Source organism: Micromys minutus, assembly GCF_963924665.1.
Source record: "Micromys minutus genome assembly, chromosome: X".
In the NCBI taxonomy this organism is placed as follows: Eukaryota; Metazoa; Chordata; class Mammalia; order Rodentia; family Muridae; genus Micromys; species Micromys minutus.
In genome coordinates this window covers 91,968,313-91,980,291 of record NC_137970.1, presented here as the reverse complement: position 1 = coordinate 91,980,291, position 11,979 = coordinate 91,968,313, and positions in this window count along the sequence as shown.

Here is an 11,979-nt window from a genome sequence, read left to right as displayed (position 1 = left end):
GACCCAAGTTCTGCTCTCAGTATCCATGTCAGGTTGCTCACAGCTGTCTGTAATTCAAGGTCCTGCTAAAGCAAAGCCCTCTTCTGGCCTCCATGGACACCCACACTCACTTTGCCTGAGCTCTCACACAAAATAAAATACATCTTAACAAAAGAGAACATGATAATTTTAGCTATTTTTGAGAATCAAGAGTAGAGAGACAAAAAAGATTTAGAGTGACAAGACTGCATGTAACAAAATATTGCATTCTCCAGAATCTTTTATCCCATAGCATTCTGGGTGATTAATACATACTTGTTATATTTGCAATGGATTTCGACTACTGTTCAGACAGCCTTCTGTAGTGCCAATTGCTTGGTGGGGCAAAACAAACCCAGATCCTATTGGATGCCAAAACCAAAAAGTAAAAAATAAAAAAGTAAAAAAATAAAAATCTGTATATGGTCACATTCAACTCTGATTAAAAGAAAAGCTGTCAGAGTTGGAGAGATAGCTTAGTGGTTAAGAAAATTGGCTCCCCTTTCAGGGGTAAGTCATTCAAGCTGAGAGTGATAGGCCAAATTAGGGCCTAAGGCTCCCCATAAACACTTCCTAACAAAGGGTGTCCTCTTTGAAGTGAATTAAAGAGGGACAGTTGAATTCTCTTGTGGCCATAACTATCAAGGGAGGGGTTACAGAATAGGCAGGCCTCAGGCCAGACCTTGAAGGGCGGTTCTTCAGACTAGAATAGTTACTGCCTGACTTTTATGGTGTCATCCTCGGTCCTGGTGTCCAATGTTCCCCCTCCCGAACAGCTAGCCTCTGAGTAATGACCAGTAGCCATAGCCAGCAGGCTCACTGGCTAAGATCAGAGGGTTTCCTTGACCTAAATGGTCCAGATTATGGCCCCAGATCCCTATTTCACCGGGTTCCAGGAAAATCCCTTAGCACATCACATTCCAAAGCAGTTCCCATCTGTCGAGTACAGTTATAAAGTAAGATATGCTTTCATTTCGAGGGACTGAAGGCTATGGGTTTGTGACTATATAAGACTAGACCCCAGGGGAAATAAATGGAGGCTTGGGAAATTGTGAAGTCCTTGTGGAAATTCTATCCTATTTCTACTAGCTAAAAGGCACCAATGAGTATAATGCAGGCAAGAGATGTTGGTTCAAACAAACAACTAATTGGAATTAAGAGAAGAAGTGTGCAGAGGCCTGTAATGAATGGATATGCTAATTGCTCTTCTTTGCTAGCCTCTTGGGCTTTGGCTGTGACATAGACTAGCCTATTAGATGCCTGCTCTGTAATAGCTGCTGAACGCTAGGGCCCTTTATTGCCATGGTAACATTGATGTCTAGAGTCTAGCTGAGCCCTGGATCTCTTAATTTACTACTCAGGCGGCTACAATTCTTTGGGTTTTATTATTCTTCGTGCCCTGGGTGACAGAGTGGCAGTGAATCATGCTTATTCATCCTCTGCACCACCCACAGTGTCTTTGAATAAGTCAGGGTGTCTCTTACTGTGTGTGATGAGCAGATTATTAAGTTAGAGCCTATTTCTGCCTTAGCTAGGGGTTGGTACCTCTCAGAAACCCAATGTGCCTCTGGAAATGCTTACTTACCTGCTGCCTCAGATGGCTTTTGGCAAAGCAGAATGATAGCACCGCAATGGGCCCATGGTGGTTCAGCCTCCCAGCAACTTCTGTTTGCTCAGTGAGGAAGGTGGAGTGGTGCAATCTAGGAGGGGGCAGCACTGACTGTGAAAATGAACTTCAGAAATACACAGGCAAGAAGGCTTTCCAGAGTCCCTGCCGGGAACCGATGCGGGAACTTTTAGTTTCTCTGTGGGAAAGCATAGTCCTTATTCTGGATGAATCCAGAGGAAGGCAGTGGCCTCTAAAAGCAAAACATGACAAGGACTAGCAGATTTGATTTTTAGAAGAGTTTTGTCAAACATATCTAGTTGGAGCGATCTGGTGCCTCTGCAGATTACTAAGCAACTTGTCACTGGAGCTGCTTAAACTTTGGTGGCATAGGACGGAGGCATCCTGAGCATTCACTGTCCAACAAGCTAGGAGGAAAGCTTTGCTTCGTGACCTCAGCATTTGCCTAACCTTGAAATGTGCTGTGTCTACATCTGATGCTGGCTGCTTTGAGACACATGCTAAACTTGGATGATACTTTATATGTACATGCATTCTACTCAACAGTACATATGCTAAAATTGGGATGGTGTTCTATATGTGTGTGTCTGTGTCCGGCTGTGAGACTTTGCAACAGGTGCAAGGATGCTTGCCTGACACCTCTATCACTAAAAAAATGGATGGTCTGAAATTAAATGTTCAATAAAACTTCACACTACAGATGGCCCTTTTGAGTCTTTGGATTGTTGGTTTGTTTGTGTGCCTGTGTGTGGGTGTTGAGGATAATGTATGTTGCTGTGTATTTGTGTGTCTGTATTTTTATACATTTGTGCCTGTGTGTTGGTGTTATATGTGTTTGTGTGCATTTGTGTGAGTATGTGTGTTGGTGCATACTTGTGTGTATGTGAGTGTGTTGGTATATATGTGTATCTGTGTAAATGTGTGTGTGTTTGGTGCTTATTTCTGTGTATGCGTGTATGTACGTTAATATATATCTGCATTTATGTGTGCATTAGTGTCTATGTGTGTGCATATGTATGCATATGTGAATGAATGTATATGTCATGTGGGTCTCACTGCTGTATTTTCTGTGCATCCTCAAGCCGGAAATGGTAGACTAAGAAGGAAACTGGACTACAATCACTTGGCAGAGGAAGGAAGGTGTAGGTGAGTGTGATAAATCTCCTGGAAACAGTTATATGCTAAGAGGAGAATTTTCCCTGTAACAGGCAGGGGGAAAAGCTGCAAGCCTTAGGAGAGCCAGTCAAACATGCCAAGCTTAGAAGGGGTATTTAGGCAACACTGGACTTTCCTTTGAAATCCCACAAACCTGTTTATGGCCAAGCACCTGCATTTCAGCAAGCTGAGGGTTTGCCATTCATCCAACACAAACTCACTCTAGATTCAGCAAAGCACCAGTCGGAGATCGCAGGGGCTCTCAGCTGTCTCATGAATCAAAAGCAAACTCGTAGGCAAGATTGAAAGGTCTCTCCATCAGCAGCCACGTTCAGTTTCTCATTTGCTGGAAGACCACAGGGATGTCAGTTGATTTCTCAGAGGCAGCATCTGAAAGTCTGAGTCCCTGCGACCCCACACTCAGGAATGTTGTGAACCTGGAACTCTTGAAAAGAAACTGGGGAATTTTCTTTTCTTTTTTTTTTTTTCTGAAGTCAGGTGGAATTATGTATTAAGAGGTATACTCTATTGTATAAACATGGATTCTAGAATTAAAACTGGGCTTTAATCTAGTGTCCACTTTTATTTGTTTGTCTTCTGTCAGTGCAGGGCATCAAATCTAGTCTACTGTATATGCTATGAAGTGCTCCACCTGTAAGCTCCATTCCTTTGAAGAGGTGCTTGTTTTGTAGCTGAAGATAGCCTGCAATCCTTCTGTCTCTGTGTCATGAGTTCTGAGGTTATTGGCAAAGTGTCGTTATGCCTGAAGAGTTTCCTCTACTTCTCTCTCACTCCATTCCCTCTGTGTTCTCACTGTTCTCTGTCTCTTTGTTAAGAGATAGATAGATAGGTAGACTGAGAGAGAGAGAGAGAGAGAGAGAGAGAGAGAGAGAGAGAGAGAGAGAGAGAGAGAGAGAGTGAGAGAGAGAGAGAGAGAGAGTGAGAGAGAGAGAGAGAGAGAGAGAGAGAGAGAGAGAGAGAGAGAGAGAGAGAGAGAGATTATATTCATTCATGAATGTGAGTCTGCATACCTGTGCAGAAGCACACAGGAGCCATAAGCCTTTTCTATGGCTGTCCATCTGTTGCCTTGAGGGAGGGTTTCCTCACTGACTTGGAAGGATCCACTTGCCTGTGCTCCTCAGCGCTAGGGTTACAGGCATGGATAGCCATGTCTTCCTTTTTAAGAGGGCACTGGAGATTTGAACTTACGTAGGATCCCATGCGCACAGAGCTCCTCAGCCTCATTCCTGCTCATAATACGTGAGCAAATATAATAGTTTTTGATCCTTTCCACCCCCGCTCCCAGGCATGCTATCTTTAGATTGGTATAAAAATAAGTGCCTGACTTGGGTTACTATTGTATCTTTTATTTGAGACAGGTCTCATTATGTAGTTCTGGCTGGTCTGGAACTCACTTCATAGACCAGACTTACAACTCATAGAGACCTGCCTGTTTCTACCTTTCAAGTACAAGAGCTAAAAGTCAGTGCCATGATATCCTATCTTGTGTGGCTGCTGTTGGTAAGCACGTCCTAGAATGTATGACTTCTTAGGGATCTTTCCTGTTTTTATCAGTATAGCAATTGAACCCATGGACTTTAAAACTACTGGTGAAAAATTTCAGGGCAAACCTGATTTCAATTTTTAGTTTTTTACCCCAGGGCAAACTTAGATTTCATTCTCTAAGTATTACTTCAAGGATTATTTATTGTTTTCAAAGAAAAAAATGCACCTTCATAATAAAGAATTTCAGAAAACATACATCTTAGCCGAGCCATCAAATTTACCACAGCTAAAATCAGGGTCATTGTTAATAACATAAGAACATCCAACAGATGCAGAGGTCTGAGTTAGGGTTACTATTGCTATGAAGAAATCTCATGGTCAAAAGCAAGCTGGGGAAGAAAGGGTTTATTTGCAACCCCACCAACAGTGGAGAAGTGTTCCCCTTTCTCCACATCCTTGCCAGCATCTGCTGTCATCTGAATTTTTGATCTTGGCCAATCTGACTGGTGTGAAGTAGAATCTCAGGGTTGTTTTGATTTGCATTTCCCTGATGACTAGGGATGTTGAGCATTTCTTTAGGTGCTTCTCAGCCATTTGATATTCCTCAGTTGAGAATTCTTTGTTTAGCTCTGTACCGCTTTTTAATAGGATTTTTTTTTTTTTTTGGTTCTCTAGAGTCTAACTTCTTGAGTTCTTTGTATATATTGGATACTAGCCCTCTATCAGATGTAGGATTGGTAAAGATCTTTTCCCAATCTGTGGGCTGCCATTTTGTCCGTTTGACAGTGTCTTTAGCCTTACAGATGCTTTGCAATTTCATGCGGTCCCATTTGTCGATTCTTGATCTTAGAGCATAAGCCATTAGTGTTCTGTTCAGGAATTTCTCCCCTGTGCCTATGTCTTCTAAGCTCTTCCCCACTTTCACTTCTAAAGGTTTCAGTGTACCTGGTTTTATATGCAGATCTTTGATCCACTTCGACTTAAGCTTTGTTTAAGGATATATGAAAGGATCAATTTGCATTCTTCTGCATGCTGACCGCCAGTTGAACGAACACCATTTGTTGAAGAGGCTGTTCTTTTTCCATGGAATGTTTTTAACTCCTTCGTCAAAAATCAAATGACCATAGATGTACGGGTTCATTTCTGGATCTTTAATTCTATTCCATTGATCTACCTGCCTGTCTCTGTATCAATACCATGCAGGGTTTTTTTGTTTGTTTGTTTGTTTGTTTTGTTTTGTTTTTTATCATGATTACCCTGTAATACAGCTTGAGGTCAGGGATGGTGATTCCCCCAGAAGTTCTTTTATTGCTGAGAATAGTTTTCAGTATCCCGAGTTTTTTGTTATTTCAAATGGATTTGCAACTAGAGTTGAATCTTATGGAGAAACTTTCTCAGTTGAGCTTCCCTCCCCTCAGATAACTTTAGCCCATGTCAAGTGGACATAAAATGAGCACAAGCAGGTAGAAAATAACATTAATTCTGTAGGATCCTTGCTCCAAATATTTAATCAGAATGTGATCATGAAGAAAACATCAGAAACATCCAGATGGTTTATGAGACACTTATCTGGGCTCTCCAAAAATATTAGTACTAATAGAGGAAAAAAAACAGTCTTTTTTTCAGATTCTAGATTAAAGAAGACTTAAAAAGATAAGAAAATTAAATCCATAGTTCTTGATTGAATTGTGTCAGTATAAGCAACTAAGATAATTTGGAGGCAATTTTAGAATATTGAGTCTGTTATTTTAGTCTATTAAAATGTTGACTCTCTTGGATATGATAATGCTATCTGCTGTACAAGAGGAAACTGTGCATGATTCTCTTTCTTAAGAGATATTAGGAATATTTAATTGTGAATTGGTATGACAGTCATTTTATTTCTTATGCTATAGCCAAATGCATGTATGTATGCATCATCTATATGTTTATAAGTGAATATATATAAAAATATCAAATACTATCAATTTACAAATGAATGGTATGTTGGTATTTAACAAGGTTACTTTCAATTTGTAACATACTTTCCAAGTAAAAATTTAGGACTAAATATTAATACCTCCAGTATTTCATCTACTATGCACCTTCTCATATCCCAAGAGGTACCTAGACCCCCTTTATATACCCCTATTGTCTTTCATCTGTCTTATTTGAAGAGAATAGGAGTTAAGAAACCAGGAAATCAAGAAAAGCCTTATGAAGGCAGGTATATCAGAGTTTAGCCTGTAAGGACTGGAGTAAACTTTTACCTCCTTAGCAGAAAATTGGGGAAATTTTTTCTAGAGATGTGCAATAACTCAAGGGAAGAATATAGTCTCCACTTCAGTGCACAAAGAAATAAGTGCAGTTTGCTAACAAGGCTGCTTTCCTAACACCAATCCCCAAAATTCTGATTCTGTAGCTCTGAGGTGTAGGCACAGGAAATTGAAGCGTTAATGCATCCTAGGATGAATGATTCAGGGATCACATGTCATGCCTTGGGAAACATTGGTATGCAGAGTCACCTATTTCACATAAAGAACTAGTTTTGTTTTTCTCCTATTCAAATGACTTCTTACTCGGTCAGTTTTGCTTAAGGCTGGACCTTCCAGAGGGAAGTGCTCTACTCCGGACCTGTCGGCTGCAATGTCTAACATGTCCACTTCCCTCATTCTCACTTGCTCAGGAAGGCAGACTCAGCCGTTGTGGACATTAATCCCAATTTTTTATTTGGAAAAAATGTTATACATTAAAAACAAATGGTGATATACACCAGCATGACCTTTATCTCTAAATTGTTAACATTTGACATTTACATATATTCTTTCTGTTTATATATATATATATACACACATATATATATATACATATATATACATATATGTAATATACAAACATTTATTTAGCTGTAGAATTTGATTATGTCAGGAATGAGCCACACAATTTGATAATGGGCAAAGATACACAGAAGACCCTACCCAAATGTAGCAAGCTAAGAGAATCAGAGTAACACTCTGTGGAATTATTTTTACCGATTAAGAATTTTTTCCAGTAATGTCAAGAATAGAAAAACAAAAGAGGAAATCAGGAATATTACATGTGAGAAAAAGAGGGGCTGGAGATATAGTTCAACCGGTAGATCATTTGCCTGACACACATGTGTGGAAAACGGCATAATGCTGCCTAGAGAGTTTGGGATCTCTAGTGGTTTCCTAAAATGTGTGTATGCTCCCCATAACCTTTCCTTTCTTGTGGTATCCTAACAAAATCTATGATATCTGTGATCAAAGTATTAAATTAATACACTCTCAATAAAATTACCAGTTCTTAAAGAATTACCAGTTCCAGTTTTGGGGTCTTTTGTGCTAATCTATCTATCTATCTATCTATCTATCTATCTATCTATCTATCTATCTATCTATCATTTATCTATCTATCTATCTATCTATCTATCTATCTATCTATCATCTATCTATCTATCTAGCTACCTCTCTTTCTCTATCTATCTATTCTCTCCCTCACCCCCTTCTCTCTGTGTTGTGTGCATGCACACACACACATGTGTGGGTGTTGGGAACTAAATCCAGAGCCTCGTGATTGCTTGGTAAACACTCACCAGTGAGCCAAATCCTGTGCTCTTAACAGAATTCCTAATTTTCAGACCATGAAAAAGAAAGCATTTCTATGGTATGCTGCTACTCACCAGAGGAGTTGGCAGGCCAGAAATTAACTATTTTCTTTTCTCATGCATCTTCATGCAGACACACAAGTCAAGAAAAGGAACCTGGAGGCGACTTGCTCAGGACCCTCCTTAGCATGTAGGTCAGTAGTTCTTGTGATCTTTTTAGGATTGAATGACCTTTTCACAGGCCTAAGACCATCAGAAAACACAAATACTTATGATTCATAGAGTAGCAAAATTATATAGTATCTTCTTATACTATACCGAAGTATGTGTATATATATATATATATATGTATATATATATATATATGTATGTATATATATATATTTCTATATAGTATAAATATATATAGTATAAAGTATACAAATACTATACTGAAGTGTAATATGAATAAAAATAATTTTATGGTTGGAGATCATCACAACATGAGGAACTGTATTAAAGAATTGTAGAATTAGGAAGGTTGAGAAACACTAGTTATAGATGCTTGTGATCCCCCTGTACCCAGGGCCAACCTTTTCTATCTCTAATCTTCCTTGATTAGTTTGGGTGGAAGGAAACCTTATTCCCTTTCTTAACTTATTTTTCCCACCACCTCTAGCTTCAACTGAAGTAGAACCCAGCCTAGAGAATCTATCCCCAGTGTCCCAGTCTTTGCATGCAGTGTCAATAGCTGCTGGAGGAGCTCAAGGAGAAGGTAGCCAAGGCTAGGGGGACTTCTGGAATCCCTACATTTTTGCAGTACACCAGTCCTTAAACATCCCAAATGTTCCCTGGACCCCACCATTCTGGATGGAAACGTGACACAGAAGAGAACCAATTCATCTTTCTGTTTGCCCTTGAGTTTCTGACTTCTGGACATCCTGGACAGAATCTGTCAGAATCAAAGAGTCTTTGTCCTAAGGCTTTTATCATCTACCTCCTTGTAACTCCCCTCTGAACTTGCCAACATCCAGGGTAGGGAAAGGAATTCTCAAACAGGGTTGCTATAACTGCAGGGTAATGTTGGCCTCAGTCACTTAAGCTCCTCAGGCCTCTGTTCTCAGAGGGCTATTGTGAGGGTGGCATGCAATCATTTTGATGAAATTCCTAAACAAATCATCAGGCCTTCTGGTGGAACAGTCCTTTGGGAACATGATAAATGAAAATGGCCTCATTTCTCCACGGTCTTCTGTTTCCTCTCTCTCCAGCCCCAGGATGGCAGCTGTTTCTCTAGCTCTAGTGAACAAAGAGATAAAAAAGAATTTGTAAACAATGAGAGGAAAAGACCTAAATGAACAATGGGGATGCTTGGGACACCTGAGATTAGAAATAACAACTAAAACTGCTTACGCAACTAATTGAAGGATTAGAAATCAGTGAAAAATGTCATCTTGGAATTCTACCGCTCAAATAGCCCAGAACAGATGAATAAAGGCAAATGTTTTTAATGTATGGTTTGGTCAGTGTTCCCCAAACTGCTAAAAACTAGCTCTTTATTTACAAAGTGAATAAGGGGTTCCAGTTGTACCATCTGAGGGTTCTTCCATTCACATAACTCTACCTGGCACAATCCTGACTCTCACAAGAAACAGAGCCCCAGAAAAGAGCTTGATTAAGCAGGAAAAGTGTTGCCACTAACTTAAAATATAGCAAGAAAAACAGTCAGCTAATTTAAACTTGTTCTATTTGTTCCAGATAGATCACCCATTCCCCAAACTTGAAAACTGAGATCAGGTCTAGTGGCCTATAGGTATGAAGGAAATCTCAAGGTAGAATGTCATCAAATGTTAACGACAGCAACACCAGCCTAGAAAAAGCATGTGAATGAAGAGTTAAAGAGCGCTGGGTATGATTCTTAGACATTTCACCGTGTGACAGAGAAGAAGTGTGAAGATGTTGAGATTTAATATGACCTGCATACTAACAAGGTAGCTTGTCACATTTTCCTAGATGCTGGCAGAAGACATGAAAAAGACTTAATATCCTGAGAGATAAGCAACTGTCTCATAGCAATAGTACTGGCCAGAATATAAACATTGTCTTAGATTAATATCTCTTGCCCCCAAATCCTGCCAAAGTTACTCAAAGAGAAAATACCTGAACACACTAAATTCTGAGTTCTTTCTTTTTCTCTTTCTTTCCCTCTCTTCCTTCCTTCCTTCCTTCCTTCCTTCCTTCCTTCCTTCCTTCCTTCCTTTCTTCCCCCTCTTCCTTTTCTCTCTTTTTTTGACATGATTTTTCTGTGTACCAACCCTGACTGTCCCGGAGCTCACAATATAGACCAGGCTGGCCTCAAACTTACAGAGATCCATCTGCCTCTGCCTCCTGAGTGCTGGGATTAAAGGCACATGGCTACCACTGCCCTACCAGAACATACTGGATGTTTTGTTACAGGAAAGCAACACTGAGTTTTAATAAATTCAAGTCTTTCATGAAGGGAAGGAAATATGCCCGACTTTCTTTTACTTCCTCCAGAAAGAAGCTATCTTCTAAAGCTGTTCACATAGACCTGGCAAGGTGGACTGAAACAGTGTCAACCAGTATGAGTTCTCATAAGATGTCCAGAAACACAGGAAGCCAGTTAAATGGTCACAGGAGAATTATCATGAGCTAATGCTCATCTATTGACTCTCAACTTTTCCTTAGCTCTACAGCCTGTATCATAATGGTACTTATCCCTGGAATAATGAAGATGAAATGAATTCACCCATGTTAAAGTAAGCACTAGGTGCTCAGAAGATGCTCAGTCGTTGGTTGGTATCCCTATCTTCACTCTCTCTCCATAATTAGTACAAGGTTCTACTTTTACCATTCTGGTCTTGCATTCGTTCCCTGGCTCCCAACAAAGCCTTCAGTTGATTTTTCACCATCCTTCCTCATTTATTTGCTACTTTCCATCTACACTCTGTTAGGACTAAAGTCTGGTTTAATTGGTTTGGTAAGTTAAGAAGCCATCTATTTAAAAACTAAACAGTCAATATAGCACAGCATGTCAGAGAATGAAAAAGGACATGATCATCTGTCCCATGATATTTACTCTTTCATTTTGGGGACAAACAAATGAACCACATGAAACTATTGTTCATCAGGAAAGCGGACCATTTAGAATAGAAGACCATCCTCATTTTGCTAATTTGATATGTCATGCTCTACTGAGAGCAAGGTAATGTCTGTCTAGGGCCATGTCTCTCACCACTTTTCCTTGAGGGAGTCAAACTTCACCCCTGGGCCTTAAGTAGATGAAAGGTCAGTCTAAACTTGTAGGACAGCTGAGATGTAGCACACTGTCCAAGGAGCGGAGTCCTATTTCTTCCTAACACAGGCAGCAACACTGATGATCAAAATGAAGGTCAAGAAAATAAGGCTCCTGGAATCTGCTAATGTCTTGAAAGACCAGATCCCAGTAGGCTTTAGAATAGCCATTCTTTCTCTTTTCTCTTTTTTACCTTTTCTTTCTTTCCTTTTCTTTCTTTGATAAGATCTTACTATGTTGCTCAGGGTGCCTTCAAATGTGTAATTCTTCTGCCCTAGCTTAGTCGTCCAAGTGCTGGGATTCCAGGCATGTGCTACCACACATGGTTTAGCTGACCCATTCTTTAAAACTCCCATCAGAAGGATGCTTGGAAACACATATTTTGTCTTTCATTCTTAAGGAACATATACAGTACTCTCACTTTTTTTTAAAGACAGATTTTCATGTAGTACCAGATGGCCTTGAACTCACAATCCTTCTTCAGTTTATCAAGTGCTGGTTTTACAGGAACGTGCTGCCACACCTGGCTAGTGTCCTCCTTTTCCCAGTTTATTAGCCACACAATATTTGCTGTCATAAAAACTCAGCCTCACTCCTGATAGAAAAGACTGTATACTGGTCTGTTTCTATCCTTTCTCCTCTCCAGCAAATGTTTTCACTCTCAAGTAAGAGTATATGAGCTTTGAAGGCAAGAAGCACACCTAATAAATCCCTTATAACGTCTGTTCCTCCCACATCCAGCCAAGCCTATATCTATTCAATGATAAAAAAAAA